Consider the following 23,539-nt stretch of genomic DNA (forward strand, 5'->3'; position numbering starts at 1 on the left):
TGTGTGTGTGTGCATGTGTGTGTTTGTGTGTACACATGCAATTGTCAACATGTGAAACAGATGAGCACATATATTTGTTCGTGCATCTGAACACATATTTGTGCCGGCGAGACACGTGGTTGGTGGTGAAGTTGACCTCACTGCAGCCCAAATGGCATGTGGTTCACAAAGCAGTGCAGCCTCCAGAACCAGACTTCCTTAACACTTTGGATTTTGTGCCTTAGTAAAAAAGCAGAACCCCACAGCCTGACAAACTTGGGAGGACGGGGGTGGGGGTGGAGGGGTTCCACGAGGCCGAGACGCCTGACGCTAGGGCTCTGCATTAACGAGAGCGGCCGGATGACTCGTCCATGAACAAGACACTGACACCCCTCCACAGCCAGCATCTCTGACGTCAATGAGAAAGGAACCTCACATCCCTGCCCGCAGTCATTGCCTTCAGAGACGCAGTAGGAGCACCCCACATTGATTCATCCAGCCCCCTATTTTTTGTGGGGTTTTTAAAATTATTTTCCACTGATGTCCCATCTGCAGATCCTTCGCTTTCAAAACAAGGGGGAAGAGGGGGGCCAAGGATGAACAAAGCGACATACTTGAACTGCAGCCACATGCATCTTGGTGGTGGGGGTGGACGTGGAAGGGGCCTTGCCTCATTTTAACCAAGGGTGCTTCTATCTGAGTATCAAACCACCCCATTTACTGCCTTTGGAAACCTATGGGAAAGCAAGAGGCATTACACAGCTGACTATCTGCATGTTTTGGAGCTGTTCCTCTTATCCAACTGGGAGTGATCAAGGTATCGTCTGTGAAAAATTGCTGAGATTGTGTCTTTACATGCTTTACACTGATGTACAGGTAACACACAAAATCTTGCTACTAAGCCAAAGCTTCTTTCTGTGTGTGTTCCCTACATTTTTCTGGGTTTTTATTTTCTTTAAATCAACAGAATCTTTCCAAAAAAATTCAGCTTCACCCATGGAGAACAAGCAAGTTTCCATCTGAAGTGACTATCTTTAAACAGGTTTGGTTTCATCACACAATGAATCCATATTCTGATGAAAATGCAGAGAAGGATCATTTCAATGAATGATCAAGGCCCGAATGAAGAGTGTAAAAGTATCCCGTCACTGATGAGTGTGGCGTGTGTTGGGCGTGTCCAGAAACATATACGTTTGGCTGCTCCCTAATGGTTCAACAAAGGTGTCACGAAGCCTGGTGTTGTGTGGGTATGGAGGGGGCAGAGAGCATACCACCACCAGGAGTGGAGAGGAGGAGCTGGGGGGGCCAGACTGCTACCCACGTTGTGTGTAGGGGATCAACCCAGTGCACCTGCAGCACCACCTGTCACTCCCTTCTACCAGTCTCTCAGTCAGATTACCTGCAGACAATGGAGATAGAGAAAGAGAGAGGTACAGTGAGAAGGGAGATTGAGGGAGTGAGAGGAAGAGGGAGGGAAAGAGAGGGAATGAGGGAGGAGAGGGAAGAGAGAAAGAGACAGCAAAAAGGAGAGAGAGGGACTTAGAGAAAGGGGGAGGGGAGAGAGAGGGATTGAGGGAGAAGAGGGAAGAGAGAAATAGAAGAAAGAAGAGAAAGAGACTGAGAGAAATAGGAGAGAGCAAGAGAGAAAGAAGAGGAGAGGGGGGGAGTAAGACAGAAAAGGAATAGAGACAGAGACAGAGAGGGAGTGAGAGGGAGACATAAAGAGACAGAAAGAAGAAGAGAGAAAAGGGCAATGAGAGGGAAGGAAAAAGAGTGGAAAGAGAAAATGAGGGAGAGAGAGAGAGGAGGGGGTTTAAACTCTTATCTACTTCAGCTGTTATAACCACTTTTATATTAACTGGACAGGAGGCATGAAGAGGAGAAAAAGAGAATGATAAAAATGAAGGGAATATAGACAATGATGAGGGGAAACACAAAGAAAATTATGAATAAAGAATTTTCTCTGATTAAACCTGCTGCTAGAGGGAGCTTCTGGTAGGTACGGATGAGAAAGACCTTGTGCCCTGGCTGCATTAGAGTGAAGAGGGTACTTTTTTAGAACTGAATAAAGAAAAAACTGGGACCTGATTAATGTTTTTATCATGGCAATTATTCAGTTTTCAACCCACAGTAAATCTCCTAACCAAAACAGGCATTCAAACCAATGAAGAATTCCCTTTCACTTTATAACACAATAACAAGAGGGTACCAGCAGCGCACATACTGTGCTCATGGAAATAACTGTCATTCTTTTCAAAAACACCAACTCACCCCCTAGCCACGAGCGGTTATCCACAGGTGAAAGGTAATCATTTTCAGAGCCATAGTCACTGACCTCTGCAAATGAGTATAATCAATACAGAACATGCCACCCAATGCTGATTTGCAGATGGCCATTAAAATGGCTGCTGTGTATCCATCAGGTGGCTGCTACCACTTGAGGTGGAGCATGCAGTAAATCCCCATCACTGTGAGGCTCTTCAAGAAATCAGAGATGGAATCCCTTAACAAGAGGGAAGGAACACATATTAGATAAAGACCTCAAATCAGACACAGGACTCAAATTAGAGAATGAACATGAATCAGACACCAGAACCATATCATAGATGAAAAGTGAATCAGAAGTGTAAGCCAGAGAAGGAACCCAAATTAGATGATAAGGAACCCAAAAGAAAGGTTGAACACAAGTCAGACACTGGACCCAAATGAGAGATGAGATGCAAATCAGATATAGACCCAAAATCAGAGAATCATTCCAAATGAGGACACAGAGCAGAGAGGAATCCCAAATCAGGAGGGGATCCCAAATCATAGATGGAACTCAAATTGCATATAGGACAGACAGGGATATAAATTCACAGTTGGGGCCCACATCAAATATAGGACCCAATCAGAGAGGAAAACCAAATTGGAGGGGAAACTGTCATGGCTTATTTTGTTAAAAAAAAAAAAAAAAAAAAATATATATATATATATATATATATATATATATGTATGTATGTATATAAAACAATTAATTAAAAACAAGTACCCCTGCCAAACGATTAATGCACACATGCATCTTCTGGTCATGAGAACCCTCAAAGATACCACACTGTGCAAGCTGACTCTTCATGTCCACCTCAGAGTCAGACAGGCTCCTTAGGAGATCCTTGGGATTAATAAACCTGTGTCACTCCCTCAGTGAAGGAAGACACAGCATTATAGTAAGACAAGAACTTCCAGTTTGAGTTTCACCAAGTCTGAGTGTGCTGAGATTAAAGTAACCGGAGTCAACACTGATCCTCACACAACAGCCATCCCCAAAAGGTCTTCTTCAACTCGTGCTACCTATGCCAGTGTCACCAGTGCTGCCACAGGGCACACAATGCACAGACATAACTTTGTTTCCACAGCAGTGAAGGGCAACTGTAGTCTGTCTTTTTTTGTTTTGTTTTACTTTGTTCTTCTTTTGTTTCCAGAGTGTGTATTCATTCTGCCTCAGGTCTTAATTACTTAGCTTAAGTTGTTATTTGAAAAGAAGGAACTTCACCTGGTATTCCAAATGTATATACATCATGAGCTGAAAGGGAACAATAAGCAATACAGGTACTGCTCACTCCAGAAGTGGAGTAAGCTACTCAGGAGGCATGCAGACATGAACTTAGACGTGGATCTTTCACAGCACGAGAATTCCAAAAACAGCCACTTCTGCACAGCTGAGGAAGAGCATGCATTTTAAATGCATCCTGATTTAATTTTTGTCCACTCACAAAGAGACTAATCCTGACTGGGTCTGAATATTTGCATGAATGAAAGGGAATGTCAGATGTTTCTTCATCACACTCATGTGATTTGACCTGAAATTCAAGAGAAGAGTAGGGTTTCAGCCCAAGGATCTGTCATTATCTGTCAGTCAGTGTGGGTTCAGAGAAGAGAGCAGAGGACAAGAGGCTAACAGAGGTTGTGCTGTTTAGCATATGTTTCATGCTACCTGTTACATTCCTACTTGAACACTACCAGCTTTGTACTCCCTGCTACTCAGTGTCACCCGTCCTGTTCTCATTGTTAACGCTACCTGAAAATACTATCAATTACGATTTAATCACCAGAGTACAATATTTGTTTATGGTTCTATACAGACTCTAAAATAAAATAAGAAAGTCTCTAAAAGTCTCTACAGTAAGACATCCTCTAAAAAACCTGATAACCACATATTAATGATTATTTTATATTTGGGATTTGTGAGGAAAGTTTCAATAAGGATGAGGCTTTGATAAAGTGTGCACACAGTCCCACTGATGGTGATGGGTTGTGTGTGTGTGTGTGTGTGTGTGTGTGTGTGCGCACGCGAGTGTGTGTGCTTGTGTGTGTTAGCTTCTGCTGGTGTATTTTTGAGGACTTGAGTTTGTTATGCGCAGTCGTCATCACAAGTGTGTTTGTGTATGTTTGAGTGTGTGAGCATTCTGTGTGTATCTGTGTTCTGCGGGTATGCACGTTCTATGCATCATGTGTTTCTGAGATTGAATATGTGTGTATGTGTGTATGTGTGCTTGTGTGTACCAGTGTCTGTGTGTGTGCTTGAATGTAAGTGAATGTTTGTGTTTGTGTTTGTGTTTGTGTTTGTGTTTGTGTCTGTGTTTGTGTGTGCGTGTGTATGTGCATGTGCATGTGTGTAAATGGCTGGATTGTGACCACTCCTTACATTCATCAGATATATCAGGGATGCAGACCATACATTTCAAATGAAAAAAATAAAGAGTTTTCCAAACTGTGTGTCTGAAATTTTCATTCAATAGTCATTGTTTTAAAAATGACTTTTCTTTCTACCTTTCTAAATAAAATGGTTTCTGCTCAATACTGTGCTTGCAAGCAGCCAATCACCTGTACTCCAAGTCTGTGTCTGTACAAAAAAGCTTTTCAAGACATGCTGTAATAGTTGATAATGGGCTGTGCATTGGTTTGAATTAAACCATTTTTGCTTGTTTGAATCTAGTTTGGGGGAATTGCTTTTGCACACTCTGCTTTAACCAACCAGAGGTTTACCTCTTTGTTTTGTTTTAAAATTTCCATGTGAAGTGTATAAAGGTTGCAGAAATAATTATTTTCCAATGGGCATGCCTGACAATCACATGATGTCAAGGCAATCATAAGTTTAAACGTAAGTTTTTTAGCCTTTGTTGTTGCAAGAGTACAACCCTTCACGATATATACATACAGTTTGATTGTTTTTGTTCAAATTAAGATTTGAAAGACACACTCAAAGCTTTTAAAGACATCTAACTACAGAGCAGCTGTGCAGTAGGGAAAAACATAGGACCAAACATGCTAACATGCTAATTTTCATGTGGGGGTAACACAGGAAGTTGCAAAAGATAACTGCATTTATATGACTTCAGTCACTATTAAAAATAATAATAATAATAATAATCATAGGGCAATGAAATAACTGCTGGAACATTCTACTGCAATTCAAAACATGCATTGTCACATTTCAAAATATTTGTTTCTTTCCTAGAGGGCACTTGTGTCATATATGTATCAGTCATTCTCCTTAGTTTGTTAATGTATATAACTAATTTGATGTTGATAGTAACTTTAGGTTGAGAGATGAATGACAATGAATTTCCTACATTCCTTCACTGTCTCACAGACCAGTCCCAGCTACATTCTATTAGATGACAACTCCCCCAGACCACTCTGCCCCAATTCATTTTTAAAAAGTCTACATATCAAAAGAGATCAAAAACAAAAAAGGGGTGCAATTGACAGAAGAGCAATGTGGGATTTGAAAATAACCCTTTCAGGAAACTGATCAACATCCAGATTGTGTTAGGCAACAGGAATTTACCATACAGAAGGAAAAGCTTGATCTTTCAACTTGCTGAATGCAAAGGCAGCTGAGAGCCTCAAATACAGTTCAGGCCAATGTTAACAGACTAAGCACCACACTTGAGGAAAAAAAAAAACAAACTTGAGCTTGATGAGGATCTGGCTGTGGAGTTTACTCACACATCTTAGGGTGTACAATGAGGTCTTTAATTTTCTATGGAGTCCTCCCCGCTCCCCGCTCCCCTTCCCCAATTCCCCCAGACCCCCCAGTTCCACTCAATGGCAAGAGTGCATCTCTCGATGCTGTCTGTGCACAAATGGTGCTGTGTGCTACCAGAAATGAAGAGATACAGTCAGAAGGAGAAAATAATCAGCATAACACAAATAAAACTAACCAGAATTCTTTTTTGCAGGTGGGGGTAGGGGAGCAGAAGGGTGTTGTCGTGACTCATTTGGACTATGGCGATTAATAGCCATGCATCTCTGTCTGTGTCACACTCAAAGTCCTTTTACTAGGAGCCTGTCTATTTGCCCCAACTGGGGAAGCAGAAATTGGGGGGGGGGGGGGGGGGGGGCGGTAAATTAATAAACAGAGTGTTGAAATCCAAGGCCACATGCACAGAAGGAAAAGGAGTGATTTACAAGTAGAACCATTTAAAAGTCAAGGCTTCTTGTCGGCTCACAAAGGCACGTTTGACGTTCTTGAGAGGTCAACTTTCAGCACGTTAAACATGCTGCTCAAATTTAGATTTAGAATATTGATTTGTAAGCATGCCTGTTCTCAAACACCAGTCTAGTGTCTCAACAGCATGAGAGCATGATCAAAATAAGCTGATGGCATTACAGCTGAAAGTGTGAAAGGCACAAGTACGTCTGACTTGTGCGGCTTGTTGTTCCATTCCCTTCTGCCTCTCACTTCAAATTCATTTGTTCATTCTGCATGAAAAATATGGACATGCAACAGCTGATGAACTTGCATTGGCCTGCAGTTTTTCTTGCAGGCACCAAGTTTGCACTCTGCCTCTGTACCTCTCTTCATGGGAAGTGCACAGGACATTCTGCCCACCCGTGGCTTATGCCCTCTCAAGCAACAGCTCTGGAAAAATATTTTTCCAATTTCACCTGACTCCAGTTTCCACCTGCACGGAGGACTTGCCTCCCCTCCCCCATAAAAAATCTGACTATGCTATTGAGACTGAGTACTTCTCTACAGCTATACCCTCCATCAGCCTTATGGTGATGATGAGCAACAGTCAAAATTGAAGGTTAGGCCAGTGTGCTGACGCAGTTACACATAAATAAAATCAACATGTACAGTGTGTGTAGACCTACCAAAAGATCACTTCCACAACAGTCCAAAAAAGAAAAACAACCTTTCGCAGTGACTATCTCAGCTGAGTCTGTACCATTTTCAATTGCTTTCTGCCCTCTTAAATAATTTCAAATATTACCATACATTCATACCACATTAACCATGTGTGAAACGTAATATAAACGTATTTGAACAGATTTAATCCAATATGACCTAGATATCACTCAAGAAAACGTCTTTCAAACATAATTACAAAAAGAACAAAAAAGAATGTGACCATTTGACATTTTTCTTTTTTCCTTTTTTTCCTTTCTTTTTTCTATATCTATTAAACTCATTTGTAGAAGTTCAAAGACAATGAATGAAAATGAACGAATGACAAGAAAATATGAACGCAGTATAGTGTCCAAAAACTACTAAAGGGTAAGGGCAAATCTAATTCTGAGGTAGTTTCTTGTGAAGATACTTACAGTCTGGACTTTTTAACTCGACCTCACCTGCTTACCATTACTGACGGAACTTGGCAGTTGTACGTCATTGCAAAATCTCTGAGACCGTTTTCACAACATTTCAGAATCGAGAAAAACACAACGGACATGATCTACAAAAGCAAGGTTTACTCGAGCTGCCAGGTTAGGAGGCAAAACGAGAGGAGTACAATACCTCCACATACCCACCACGTGAGCACTACTTTATGTGAAAGTTCCAAAAAGTGTCAACAATGCAATATGAATCACAACTATAAATGTGTTTCTCGCAGAACATGCCTAGGAATAAACCAAGCCACCTAATCAATTAAAAATGATCAAGCTTAACCAAACAACCTCCAAGCCACTATGCCTTTCTCTAACTGCTCCAGATACTTTTTTCTTTTTCCACTTTTGAACGTCCCTGCACTCAACTAAGCGCACGTAAACTCGTTAAGTTCCGTCTGTAGAGACTTTTGCCAACAAATTGCCTAAACCTACAACTCCCTCAAAATACTATTTCAGTGTTAACCTGAAGAATGTTTGCTGTGAAATAAACAAATGAAGAGGACAAAACGACTGCCGGGGGTACCTTTTACAGGATGCAGGAACCGGATATGCATCGGCGAGCCAAGACAAGAACTCTGGTCCTTACTCGGGTCAGTACGAGGCCAATACGCCTGTGGATCTGTGGTGGGATTCCAGCACTGTCGCCTTGCAACAAACACACAAGTCATTAGTGCACTGAAGATGAATAATGAATGCGTCACAAAACATTAGTTTGACAGAACATACACAATTCTAACAGTACAATTTTCATGGAGTATCCACTAGACACTCCGAGCAATTCGTCTGTCTGGTGCCCCACGTGTGTGAGATAAATGAGGGTCCCTCGCGCACATCTGGATAATAGGCCTAAGGAGGATGAAAAGGCACGTGTAAACATGTTTAGATAGACACGAAAAAATACGCATAAAACTGGCGAAGGTGAGATAGGCGTAGTTGCTTATGATTTCTCTACATTTGTCTTTTTTTGGCTTTACATACCGTAATATTGGAATAATTAAACCATAGCGTCTATTTTCAACAACTTGAGACAATAGGCTATAAGTTGCAAAAATATGTATCTGAATGAAATCCATGGAAACACGTAAGTCAAATGAAAAATAGTCAAAAAGAAATACACACACACATTCAGAGGATGATGTGCATAAGTAAAAATCCTGTAGTTTGATTTATACTTGTAACAGAAACATACTGTAATTTAGTTTATACGACCCTGACAATGAAATGGAAGAAAAATGATGGTTAGATTTTCAATATCTCAGGCGTGTCTTACAAGTCTTACATTAAAATTAATCCTACGTAAAACAATACAATTTTGATGGATTGTAGCGCAAAAGTGATTAGGCCTATTAGATATCCTATTTGTTTTTTGTTTTAATACGTCGCTTAAACCCTAAACACGCGGTGCACACAGCGTATAACTAGTATTTTAACATTCTGGCCCATCATGGTATAATTTGAAACATTTTTCAGCAAAGATGGAACAGGAGAACAAGGAGAAAGGATCAGGTCATTAAAGCATCGTCCCCGCTTGAAATTATCTATAGTCGAGCTGCAATGACCTAAGGAAATGTGTCACACTCCGTGCCACATGCCGTCAAAACAATGACATACGACGACTTACAAAGTACTGGGGAAGGCTTAACTCTACGTCATCAATGACTGTTATTATTGTTGCTTTCTTATTATTATAATTATGTTCTACATTGGGTAGGTGACACTGAGGTTAACCACGTGAACTTTAGTCTATGCAAGACTTGTCGCTGTAAGTGCAGTCCCAGTGAAAAAGCGTAAGGTGAAGGGGTTGCAGTCGTAGCCCTACATGGGTGGGTGGATGGGTTAATATCTGACAATGAAATCATTTTTACGCAATGACGTATGGGCCAAAAGGGTGGACATTTTGTCTCATTTAACAATGGGGGACATTTTGTCATCTTATCACTTCAATAAATGACCGGTGTGTAAATGCTGTTGTGATACAGATCTTTTTTTAAAAGACCCTATGCGCTATTTAGAAAAGTAGTGCAGTGTTTCAAGTTTTTGAAAAAGGGAAGACTGCGTGAGGGAATTACTATCAGATCAATTGACTTGTACGTCAAACAAATTGATGCTCACAACCGTTGTAATTTTGGAACTTTTGCAAAGACCTCTTGTATTTACAAGAGCGCTGATCCAAAGAGTCTGTGGGTGCGATACCCCCGAAATGTGAAGGATTTATATACTTCACAGCCAGGTGCTTTCGTCATCTTATAAACTGGGCGATGCAACTGTGGAGCAGGGCGGGCCCAAGCTACTGTCACGACTTGATGGCTCTGCTTGCTTTTTGCCATTGTGTGCTCAACAATTGTTCAATTCATCAATCGTTGTCATCGCAAATTAATGCGACACTTCTCATTCAAGTTCGTGTCTAATTCAAGCTGTTTGCCATGAGAAGGGGTTTCGTCGTTCTGGTTACATCCAGGTCATTTATCTTTCTTTTGAAAAAAGGAGGTGCTTGTGCAAACATCATGAAAATGGATACTGTTTCCATGATAGTGTGAAGTTCTTGCGTCTGTGACCACGTATGTATAATCTTACAACAGTCTTGCGTCATAATTATTAACAAATTGAACTGCGATGGGACAAACGTTACTGTTCACGTGTTGCACATGGTAAAACATGATTGTGCTTCAAAAGAACATAAGAAGTATGCATTTGCAGTGAAACCTACAAAAACCTGAAGGGGCTACAGAAGACGGCAGATGATGATGATGTTATATGAAGACAATGACAAGTCCATCATCGTGCTGCTTGTTTTCTCGGCTGTAAACGGACATTTGTTCCCTTGTTACTGTTTTACTCTATTGAGTTACAGCAGTTGTGGTGGCCTGATAGTTTTGTTTTTGCTTCTGTGTCACTCATGCGTGTTGTAGGCCCATTGAGTGGCTACAAAATTAAGCCATACTTTGATACTACTTGAAAACAGGAAAGTAGATTCTATTTGAGAATGGGATGGTGCGGCAACTATTTTGCATACATTAACAGTTATGATAGTTCACCGTTTGTTTCATTTCCCCGGGTTTCACTGGAGTTTGGTACGGCAGTGTACGCTGGACAGCGGCGTAGCCTACGAAAACCACGTGTGATTGGGGCAGATTTGATTTATAAGAGTAGGGCATGAAGGATGGACAGCTCAGATTAATCCCAATTATCCATGTTTGCTTTGTGTGTGTGTGTGTGTGTGTGTGTGTGTGTGTGTGTGTATGCGTGTGTGTGTGAACAGAGGAGACTGGATGAAGCACAGCAGCTTTTCCCTACGTCTCACTGTACGGCAGAGTTGTGCCGTTCACAGACGCACGCGGCAGCATCACGAGCAGTTCTGCGTGGCAGTTGTCGGAAAATGGATTCAATGATACTCTAAATATTTTAATATTTTACTAAATTCATTCCCGATGTGCATATAGCTGAGCACGTGGCGAGAAGTTTTTTTGCGTGCGTGTGTGCACGCATTATGTGTGTGTGTGTGTGTGTGTGTGTGTGTGTGTGTGTGTGTGTGTGCGTGCGTGTGTGTGTGTTTGTGTTAGACAGTACACCTGCCAACTGCTCAGTATTTAGCAATTGGTCTGGGACTATTTTGCAACGCATTCTCTCAAATGCCCAAGGGTCAGCAATGCAAAAGTGACGGGACACCCCGCAACCCAAAAGATGTCACTATGTCTTCCCACGTGCAACTTTTTCGTTGCAGAATATCCGTGTGTTCATATGCCTTTCTTTAACTCCATTTTATGTACATTTACTTAATAACTGAATGTATCGGCCCAGATTATAATCCTGGTTGGAACTGCATTTCTGAAAAGAGAGTTAAAAATGTTCTGGCAAAGTTGGAGACGCCAAACACATCCAGTGGGTTAAAGAGTGTACGATCTGGGAAACGGGGCAAGAAAGGATACCTCATTTTACACATTATTGTAATAATTACAATTATGATAAATATAAAAATAATAGCAACAAAATAAAAATAATAATAACAATAAAAAATAATAGTAATACTACTACTAATACTAGTAATAATAATAATAGAAAAATCCAAAAATCGAGGGAAGCATCTTCGGTCTCCCGGTTTGGATTCGGCGAATGCGTCCTCCGCAAATGCTTTTTGGGGTAAGGGCTTCCCAGCTTGATAGTTATGAACAGCAAGCCCAGACCGCAAAAAGATTCGCAAAGGACAAATGACAGTCTACTTCCACTTGAGTCCACAATATTAAAAAAACATCCAGAGGGTTCGGGCTCCCAGTTCTCTTCCAACTGTGCAAAATGTCTCCAGCAAACGGAAAACCGAGGCACCGAAGCCTCTCCTTGTGTTTAAGTCTGCCTCCAACTCAGCGCGGTCTACGAGCGAACAGGGGTTTTCCAAAAAGGCCACGTCCGTATCCCAGTAAACTATGCGCTACCGCTGTCCATGGTCCTTGTCTATTTCATTTTTTACTCCTTGTTTGTTATTTTTCCCTCGCTCTCCCTCTTGTCCCTGCATCATATACCTCCTCTTATTTAGTTTCTGCTATCAAAAATGGCGAACATCATTTGCTATCAAAATTAAGTCTTTTTGTATCTATCTCGTTTTAAAGCAGCAGATTGTTTTGTTGTTATCAGGGGTTATATATCCTCTCGTTCGCAATGTTGCCTAGTGGAGAGCCGAGCTGCTCTTGCCGGTCGGAGGCTCTGCGTTAGGAGAAGAACTGGCTGTCTTCTGCTCACAATAAATAGAGTGCAGCGAGGGATCTCATTGGAGCAAGCAAAAAATCGTCATCCACCAATCGGTTTCCTTCTCACACAGGGACCCCCCTTTTTGAAAAAAAAAAAAAAAAAAGACAGGGGAAAACTAAATTGTATCCTACTTTGCGAAAGTGACTAGATAAATGCATTTGTACACTCAAGCATAGTAAGTGTGTGTACATTTCTGTTTGTGTTGTATCATTTCATATAATTTCATCTAATCTACAAGTATACTTTCACATACATTTAAATTTCCAACTGGTTCCACAACAATTTCAAGTGTATACATTCGTATATATATGTATATATATATATACATATATATATCATCTAGGGTTTTAAAGATGATCAGCAGCACTAATAGCAGTGACATTCATGGTAGCCGTTAAGAGTAGTGCTTATACACAACCTATGAATGCTAATAGGGTATCTGAATTAAGACACATGAGACATGTAATAAAAACACCTCAAAAAATTACCACATGAGTGATTCAACTCACAACGCCCGTGCACCACCTGTAGGGTGTGTAGCACTGTGCTCAACGCTTAACAACATGACAAGCCTCTAAAACAAGCAGTGTGGAGAGTTCACTGGAGGATACCACTCAGAGAGGACATGGGGACCTTTATGCATTTTAAAGTACATTCCCAAACTGTTTTTAATCCAGTGGGACCTTCATACTACAAACAGGCTTTAAGTAGGTATATTTGAATATTCAACATTATTGTTAATAATAACAATACGACTAGTAATGATAGTTACAAGAGTTATTAGGAAGTCAGCGGGAACTCTCAAATTTGGAAGTCAGTCCACTTGTTCAGCCTGGTCCATCTCCCTCATACGCTGGCGTGTGCCATATGCCCGTAAACTGGCACAACACAATCAACTAAACACTTCTCAACTCAAAACAAGTAAAAAAAATAAAAAGTATAATTTCACTTACCATGGTGATTGGTTTCCTATGATTCCATCTGTGCCTTTAGAGAGCACGGGTTTGAGTCAGAAAACACCACCAAAGCCCAGGCGTCCCCCTCTCTTGGCATTGTATGTAAGTTACTGTACTGAGTAGGAAGGTCACGATCTATATCTGGAGTCCCCCCCTCCCCCTTTCCCGTTCAGTCTCCCTCTCCCTCTCATTTCAACCCAACCCAACCTCCCCCCTTCACTTAAACTCTTCCCATATGTATAACTGGGCAAGGGCAGCGTCGAGGGGGAAAAGGCAAGGAATTCAAAATAGAAAATTAAAAAGGAAAAAGAATCCAGCCCCATATGCCACCACGATGTGGACTTGATTGGGTGGTCTCTCCATTTGCGAGCGTCTCCAGTCAGTCACGATTCTCTCTCTCCGTCTCCACAGCACGGTGACTGCTGCTCCTGACGCAGCCAGCACGCATTACTCACTTTAGCAGTCACGACTCGAGAATCCGTGTTGTTTCCACCAAAATTACACTGCCAGCTTTGAATTATTTAAGAGGATCCTGCCCTGTCTGGATTATGCGTTTAGCAAAGAATTGCAAACACATTGTGAGAGGTGATGGTAGATGCTTTTTCTGTAGGTTTTTCCATCGGTCAGAGTACATATTCACGTTGACATTTGCAAGCACAAACTGTAATCACTGACAGTTTTTTTTGACCTGTATTACAAGTGCAAACATGCGGTAATAATTTTCCAATCTTGTAATCAATGTTATAAGTTGCATGGCGAACATGAAGCTTTAGATCTCAGGATAACCAGTACCTCGGAAGGAAGAATAACAAATGTGATTTTGTGTCAATGGGCTGGGCAACAGAGGTACCAGAGACTTTTTTTATGATTCGTAAGGTAAGGTTTACATTTTTGCTGAGACAGAGTTGGTTTTACAAAGATAAACTCTGATAACCGTGCCCCCTCTCCAGCCCGTTACGCTGCTTGATTTCCAAGCAATGCCCATAAGCAAATTTGCCAGTTGTGGTCATACATCTTTGTAAAGTTGTACTCAAAGTGCCCTACATAAAACAATAATCAAAATAACTAGAAGCATAACTGATGTAGCATCCTCCATTCATGAGCGTTATGGTGCCAGTGAGAAGATATTTCCCTCAAGGTATTCGTTTTTAATGACCAGATTCCTCTGCTGAAATAGAACCGGTTAAGATAGTCGTCGTATGATGTGCAATATTATCCTATGTTGACATATGAAGCAGGTTTGTTGGGGTGAATCCCTGTAAACACCGAGTCGAAGCAACACATTCCAACAGCTACAATAACAGTATAGCTCAATGAGACATGGATGGTTGTCTTTTGAATTCCTCAGCAATGATTCGTTTAATAAGATGAATCAAAAATATATCTCAAAGGCACGAGTACAAAATGACCGGATTTGCTGGACAAGATGGGCACACATGAGGAAAACATATCAATCAATTGGTAAAATAGTGAAGAAACGAATTGGATGACGTGGGCGGAAGAGTAATCCAAGTCAAGCCGCCTATAGCCTCCCTGTCTGAGGTCTCACATCATCAGGTAAGCGGTTCAAACGACGCAGGCGGGAAGATCTGCAAAGCGGAAGACGTTCAAGTAAGGTACTTATATTCGCGGACACCATTTCAACTGGTTTTGATTTGGGAGTTTCTAGCACTAGGTCTGCTGGACAGCTCCTCTAGTGACACCTCATTGAAGTGCAGGCGTTTTTCGTATTGTTTCACCCGAAATCAAATTTGATAGTTTCCAAAGGCGCACGATTTTGTTGCTGGGACGTGGAACATGGAACCCCCTGCCGCCGTTCCATTTATTTCAGAACCATCTCTGCTGGACAGCTCCCGGGTTTCCCCCTGCCTGTTCAACGCTGCGTTTTCAGGTCGCATTTTCCTCACGTATATTTTTTTGGTATTCTCCGTCTTGCGCCCAGCATTGTCGTTCTCGCTCTTTGTCGTTTGGGAATGCAAAATGCTGAGCTCACCTTCCGTTCGAAAGCTAAAAAATTCTTGCGGAAAGGAAAATAAATGAAAAGAGACTCAACAGCGCCGACAGACAAAGGAGTTTGCAGTCGCTATTGATTGTCAGATTTACCGTCAGGGTGATCCCCCATCTGCAAGGAAACGCTTGTTTGATTTTTATACCCATGCTAAAATAAATCCACAAACCTATCTCCCCAAAAGGACAGAATAGGCTTTAATGGTGACAAAATAATTCAAATGGCATATGCAGCACATCGACATATGACACGAGTCCAAACACGCAAGATAACATGCAGAATATTAAGCACGGACAAACCAGAAACGGTATGAACACAACACGTGCATGGATCACTTACCAGTGTGGGGAACCCTCGCTGTAACGAGGAAACAAATTTCTTTTACTCAGTTAATTGTGATTATATTACACACAGACAGCAAAATATAAAACTGTATGTAAAATAAGATGCTGCCTTCGAATCATTCTTAGCCTCAGCAGCATGTCCAAGTTTTCTTAGAATCGCGCTCCTTTTTATACAAGTGATACCCTCTGTCTATTTCTGGACCACGATCAAACCTTGATGCTATTTTTAGTACGCAGTGAGGAAAAAAACACTCACAAAGGCATCTCGCAGGAGCGTTACGTGAAGAGCATGAAATGTACATTAATTTTGCCCCTCCAATTCTGCACAAGAGACCTGACTTCCCTTCGTTGCATCATTGCAGTGATTTTTTTTTTTACACCGAACGTCTTCTATTTCCCCTCTCTGTCTTGTTTCTCAAAACACACTACTTGACTCTACTGATTGCCTTCACGCTCTTTCAGTCTCTCCTTCTCCCTTTCTCTCTCCCTTTAAACTGTCAATTATAGCAAATGTCCTCAAGCAACTATCGTTAGGGAAAATACAGCAAGAATGAATTGATCACTGCTCATGAAACACACAGACAGACAGACACAGACACACACACAAACACACACACACACACACATATATATATATATATATATATATATATATATATATATATATATATATATATATTAAACAGTTAAAATAAAGTTAAACATATATATAATAATTAAAGCTTACTGCCGAGGGGAAAAAAAAGAAAAGCTTTTTTTTTTCTGTTGAGGGCTGCGTCAGTTACTAGGCATTGACGTCACGTTTAGATTCTCCCACTTTACAGCCTATAGCTGCTGATTAAAGCCGTCGCCTCTGGATTCACTGTCTGTCCCGCTCTTATGAAATTTCCCTCAGAAACACTGCAGGTGAAATGTATGTGGTGGAATATTAAACGGGGAGACACGATTAAATGAATGAAGTCTTATGGTATGTATCGGGAATGGAGGTTTATTTAGAAATTAATGAAAGCAACACTGCATTCCCCTTAAGCGCCACTTGAAAACGTGAGAACCAGATTTCTTTATGGTTTCATTTTCTCTCTTTATCTCTCGTTCTCGTTTTCGCTATTTCTCTGTCCCATCTTCATGTTCTCTCTCTCCTTCCCTCTCTCTCACACTTTCTCCCTCTCTCGCGCGGATCTTCTGGCTTGCATTTTTGCCTCAACAAGGCAGACAGTGATAAAGCTTGGTTTCCCATTCCGTGTATTTGTCAGGCAAACATTCTCGTCTCCCCAAGTGACAACACCGCGAGGTCTCAGCGTGCGCTGGCTCCTCTCCTGCTCGTGCCCACGCACCAGACTCGCCCACCCACGGAATCGACTCACTGTAAGCTTTCAGTGCTGCATACACACTCCAGCGGACATTCTAAAACAGCGGACATTCTAAAAACCCGAATTCTGTATGCAGAGAAATGAGCATATATATATATATATATATATGTATGTGTGTGTGTGTGTGTGTGTGTGTGTGTGTGTGTGTAAGGTGTGTATTTCATACATATGTAATTATTAACGTATATATTCATTTTCTCTATATTGTCAACTTCGGTCACATACACGACACAATTTGCATTCCCGGAGTCCTCCTGGCCAGTCACGAGGAGTGTGATTACAGTACTTTATTTAGAGAGCACGATTTATCTGTACTCAGGGGGAAACGCTTTCTTCGAATAGACGTTTAAAGAAAAAGGGCAGCGCCCGTCGCTATCGGTTGATGCTATTTTTAACGTGCATGTACGGTTGTTCTATATGTCCGGCATTGTGGTTTCATCTTACAGGCGAATGGACACAGGGAAGCCTCTGACACTGGATGCTGTAGATGGGGTGGAAGGGATTTTAGAGGGTGATCTCCACGAGGGAACTGAACCTACCTGTGCAGTGTCCTTCTGTGTGTAAATACAAACGGCCGTGCTATTCCCATGAATAATGTAACATTGTAACAATTATTCATACATTTATTGTAAAGATACATTCAGATTATTATCAATATTATTGTGCTGATCAAGTTTTAGCTCTTGCTTAAAGGAGAAGTCTAACTTTACTGACTGATTTTCACGACTTTTGCAAGTTATCTATGGGTATTACACTACAACAGAAGGCGTGTCTCATAGTTCTTAGAGTTATCACAGTGATCTGGGGTATTTTACTCAGTACTCCCTTACGCCCCCTATCCTCCAAATCCAACAATACACACAGTTAAAAAGTAGATGTAATAAATTCTATCACTGTCCACTCTCACGGTCCAGTGTGGTTGACGCTAGTCTCTTTTTCTCACTCGCTCGTGCTCTCTCACACTCCCTCCCCCTCTCTGTCTTTCTCTCTCTCCCCCTTGCAGTGGTGCTGCAGTGGTGAATCTTTCAATCAGAGGAGCAGTAACAAATATCAATGAGCGCGCGGCCTTGAGTACTTGCAGTATGAAGGGACCACCGCTCGGTGTCGCCAGATGCAATTATAGACCACTTGCAAATCCCCTGGAGCATCGGCTCCTGCAAGTTTCAATGGAGCTTTCTCTCGGATTAATGAAAATGTCAGCTGGAGTATTACTTTTAAAGAGCCAGTGTCTCCCATTCAGAGTGAAAGCGGACGCCAATCAAACAATGAACGCGGGGTCCTGTCTTTAAATACATCGCATTTTTCTCCATGGTTTACGTGAAATTCAATACCTGGAGGTTCTTAAGAGTATTAAAACGCTCCATATGTGGCTGAAAACAAGAAAAAGAATTAGTCAGAATACATATATGCTTACAAACACAAATGATCACCTACACACAAATGAAACAATGATGTACACATATGCCGCAGAAAATCTTGCCAGAGCACAGTCACGCGAAACCAGACGATCAGAAATGAAGCAGCTGGATACGGTTGAAAAAAAATAAAACAATTTCCCCCTTACAGCTTCATTAGTCACGAAGTGAAATGAAGTGACACCAGTGTCTTCTTTGCTGTAGCTCGGTGGAAACACAGACTTGAGGGTAGATGGCGAGTCTTTTTAGAAACCGGTCACTTTGTGGAAAGTTAATTCTAGGATCCCACAAGTGCATATTGATACTGCATTGAGGCCAAAGTGATGCAAAGAATATGGATGAAAATTCCAGCCATGTCTTGTCGATTAGTTTTCAAAACGTAATGGCTACTGTAATTTATACTGAAAATGGCGAGTTGGTTAAACATTCAAACAGGGAAACAAAATAGGAACGACAACCCACAGTATCCTGGACAATACGCATACTACATAAACACAATAATACACTAGGCTGTGAATATATAGGTTTTGGTTATGTTTGCAAAGCTTTTTATCGCACAACCAATAACGGGGAAAAGTCAACTCCATGAAGACGACAAAGATCATTTCCCTAGAACACCAATATGGGGGCCCTGTGTAGTGGGTGTCTAGACAGCCCGTGAATGCTTCTGAGTTTGAAAGAGTTGTTGGCTTTTTGACACTGAGACAATCAAATGCAAAATTTCCTCTCTTCGCATTTGAAATCATTGCAAGTTTAATTTTAAGTTCGAAATCTACCCATTTCATTTGTTACAACGTTACGAAAACAGTAAAATAAACGAAGGTTGCAGGTTCAAGGGTGCGTATTGGAGCTGTTGTCCGTTGGCGGTGTTAAACTTAAATTTGATGTCTTTCGTGTCTTTTCATAGTCAGACTTGAGTGAACACTAGCGAGCGGAGGTGATGTGCGATTGACCACGTCTTTCAAAATATCTTTAAGAGGTAATTTATGAATGTATGCAACCAAAGAACACCTATGTAAATCGCTCTGGATGAGATCGTCTGCTAAATGACTAATGTAATGTAGCGTAACCTGTGGAGTTCACAACAGGTTTAGAAAAACTTTCGGTAACTTGGCAAAGTCCCTGTGAATTCGGTTAAACAGAACCCTACAAGACAGAATGCAAATCCCTTACTGTGCATGACAAGGCCACTGAATGAGACGAGAAGGGCTGCAAACGATAAAAGGAATGTAACGAATATGAAGTAAAGCTTGTCAACGAACCCCACGAAACTATCACATCAGAATTAAATGAATTTGAGAACAAGGACGATTGTTGCTCTTACTAATGCTTGATGTTGATGTTGTTTATTACCAGACGCACACTACCGCAGCAATGAATATGATGATTGCATGTTTTGTCTGGAGTTCGTCCCTGATCTTGTCGTTTCTTCGTGTCAAGGCTCGTGTTTCCGCAAAGTTCCGGGACAGAATACTGGCATGTCGCTCTCCATGGTTCCGAAACTTCACCAAGGGCGCACAGACTTGCCCTTACTTTTTATTTCATAAAATATTGGCCATGTGACCGTGCAACTTTTTAAATTAAACTTTATATTGAGAATTATGGTAGTTCTTGGCATGAATATTGATGACCAGTGTAATTATCAATAGGCCTATTATGATCAGATTTTTTCAGCGATGTCACTGCACTCACAAGTTCACTGTAATAGCGACACCAGATTTGTCTTACTCGTCTATTGCTGTTGTTGTGTTAAGTGCAAATAATTGTAAGACCTCGTTATAATTTTACGCACATGCAGAGGAAAGGGGACACGGACACCGAGAGACACAATCTATGAGTCACCTTTGAACCCCGGGTATCAGCAAAGAAATATGAATGCAGCATAACTCCGATCATTTAAACCCTCCGGACATACAACAAGTGCTAGCAGACGCAACAAGTTTCTCCAACATTCAATGTCTTTCAGCAAATCTTTTTCCTTTCTGCGGTTACTTGTACATAAGCTTTTATGTCTTTGGCGAGTAACGTTTCATAGAAAGGCTGTCATAAACATAGCTTTCTCTTTCTCCACGGTCTATGTGCAGCGGCTGTTACTAGGCATCCCAACTGACTGGCAAGGAAAGGAGAGGAACCCCGGCACGTGAATACACCCACGCATTACCGCAGCCTGCTCAGCTATGTGCATGTGCAGATTGTATTTTTGCATTCTTCCAAAACTGTATGTGTATTAATATTATTCAGTTTGCATGCATCCTTTATTTTAAATTAACAAAATTCACGAACGCGTGCCATGCATTTTGTATGTTTGGCGTCTGAATATCATCGCGTTAAAACACTTAAAATTAGCTGTATCAGGAAAGATCCATTTAATCCTGTCAAACGGAACTTTGTGTCCTCGCTGTCATATGTTACCGAACCCGAGGCATGAATGCATAAACTACAAGGAAGGTGTAATAAACCATTTTTTCCTAAAATTAAATCAGTGCATTATTTACCGTATGAACAGCCCACTAAGTCCATTCGCAAAGCTAAGTATACATTCACTGCTACAAATCAAAGTTTCCCAACATCAAGTCACAATTTACGCTCGCAGAGAAGAATGCACCTACCTTCTGAAATATTTCACTTGTCTGTCAGTTTTCTTGTACAAAGTGCTATTTTGTTTCACAAGACGATTTGCAAGGAATTGAAAAGAGAGGAGCAAAAAAACGGGACATTCTAAGTCTCTTGCGTCAGGAGGAAAAGGGGGTCACGCAGTGTGCAGCTACGGTCCTCTGTCTGAGATAAAATATTTTGTTTTGTCAGTTTAAAAGCGGGAATGAAAAGAGGAAGATTTCGAAGACCAAGGTTCGCACCAGCCAGCCGATGAAAAAAAACACCCATACCATCCTGGGTGGATGTACACATATAAGGTGACTATAACGCACCTCGCGATGTCTGCCTATTTCAGATGGTGTGAATTGTTATCAATGTATTATAGAATACACGGTGTCTTGTGCATTGGAGTGCACGATTTACCGTGACTAGGGACTCGGAGTGGGTTCATATTCAGCCACAACGCAATAAATTAGTTTGTGGATGATGCTCTGAGAGTGGTTGTGTGAGCTTTTTTCTTGATAATATATTATTTTAGTCTCTCTGTTTCAGTTTAAACCGAACACAAGGCAGGGAATCAGTTTTACTTCAGATTTACTGTGGAAATTCGACCGTACACTGGGTTTCTCTACGCTTCAGCCCGTCTCAGCCGCCAGCCCGTTCTGCCAGTGTGCTATTGACCTGCATTGACGTCATTGCGTCATTAGGTATCCCTTAGAAACACTGACTTTCAAAAATAGTATCAAATTAATTCAGCTGGCAAGGGGAGAGGGCGGGGCGGTGGGGTAGGGAGGGGGTGAATGGGAGGGAAGGGGGTAAGTATTGATAATCAGCCATTAAAAATACTCGATTTTCACCCCAAGTCCTGAAATCAAAAGCACCCACACAAAAATCGCACTGAACGGAGAACACCTAGAGTGTGTGCGTAGAGGGGAGATGCGAGGGGGGCGGGGTGTGAGCGAAATATAAATGAATTCGATTGCAAGACAGGGTTTGCATTTTCTCCACACCCCTCTTGAGCTAAAAATAACGCACAGCTTCAGCTGACTGCAGTGGCTGTTCAAAACCTTTCCCTATGTAACCCTCTTCGCTTGAGGGTGAGCTGCTGAGCACAACAGTGTCCTGGCCGGGCAGGCACAGTAGGAGAACACACAGAGGCACATAAGCACAAAATGATACAGAACCACGGCGGCAACGTAAACACAACTGCGCACGACAGCTACATATGCTCAACACGTTAATGCTATTGTGTCTTTAAAAAAATCAAAATTAGTAATATTTCAAAATTCCTCTGAGTTCAGTTTACTGTGACTTGGGTTGTCATGTTCCAAAGAGGTGGTATATTAATGTTTCAAAATTGTATATGGTTTATACGGCCTAGATGTGGGTTTTATTTATTTATTTATTTAGATTGCTATCATTTTCCAGTTGATTGAATCTCCATGCTCAACTATTGTAAGCCATTCATACAAAACGTCAGCGTGAACAACTTCGCTCATGGTGTGTGCCACTCAAATACACCGTTGCTCCTAAGAAGACACGTTTTTAATGAATTCACACAGATTGGCCCATTAGCCTGGTACTGTGAATCTGCGTTTTTTTACGAATTCACATTTGTGGGTGGCGTCGTGTGTTTCCTTGTCCAACTTCACGAATGGAGGAAGTAAGTGTGAACGTGATGTGTAATCAAATAAATTGTTGTAGGATATACTAGTCTATGTATAACCATCCGTGGAAAAAATATTTTAAGGCCGTAAAGAGTCGTTCATGACCTTGACTAACAGAGGAAATCAGACGTCACAGAGGTCTCAGCAGCTGCCCAGACTTAGTACTGGATGGATGGATTCTGCCCTCCAGAACTTAGTTTTGTGTTGTGAACTAAATTTATCATATGGAATACACACCATAGAATTTTAATGGAAATAAAATATGTGGTAAATGGAGACAATAAAAAAACAGAATCCTTATCTTTTATTTACACATAAGCAGGCCTACTATCACAATATCAACTAACAAATACCATTAAACAAAAACTTTAAGATCTAAGGATAATTCTCAATCAATATCAAAACATCTAGCCTACAAATTAATACATATGCAAAATGAATATGTCTCTGTTGCAACGTCACATACACTAAATACAGTGTTAAATACAATGCTAACTGAACAGAAACTAGAATGTTCAACCATTAAACTTTTGTCTGCAAATCAGATTATCTTCATACATTACATGCAAGCCAGTTAACCAGGTCATCTGTTATCTACAAACCCTGCTGTTGGGTAGTTAGCCAACACCTTAGCTGCTTAAAAATGAACAGTTCACACAGACAAGGAACTAAAACATGGCTATAGCTATGGGCTTGTCAAACTTTCAACAGATGCTTGGCTGGCCAAACAATTGCCTAGCAACAGTGGTAAGGCTTGGCTTTGAATGTTCAACCAGTGTATACAAATGGAATAAATTTTAGTTTTT

The 23,539-nt window shown here is 41.1% G+C and overlaps 1 long non-coding RNA gene across 3 annotated transcripts; it reads right to left on the bottom strand.

Annotated features, from left to right (window-relative positions):
- LOC118782459 lies at positions 1-21,407 on the bottom strand. Of its 3 annotated transcripts, none has more exons than XR_005005144.1 (3): positions 21,081-21,407; positions 8,162-8,283; positions 1-1,378 (listed from the first exon to the last, which is right to left on the bottom strand). It is a non-coding gene; the product is annotated as an uncharacterized LOC118782459 (long non-coding RNA). The 3 variants fall into 3 exon arrangements; XR_005005142.1 differs by lacking the exon at positions 21,081-21,407 and adding an exon at positions 15,682-15,837; XR_005005143.1 differs by lacking the exon at positions 21,081-21,407 and adding an exon at positions 13,332-13,681.
- Between the last annotated feature and the right edge of the window lie 2,132 nt (positions 21,408-23,539).

This window comes from Megalops cyprinoides, chromosome 8 (assembly GCF_013368585.1).
Source record: "Megalops cyprinoides isolate fMegCyp1 chromosome 8, fMegCyp1.pri, whole genome shotgun sequence".
Taxonomy (NCBI): domain Eukaryota; kingdom Metazoa; phylum Chordata; class Actinopteri; order Elopiformes; family Megalopidae; genus Megalops; species Megalops cyprinoides.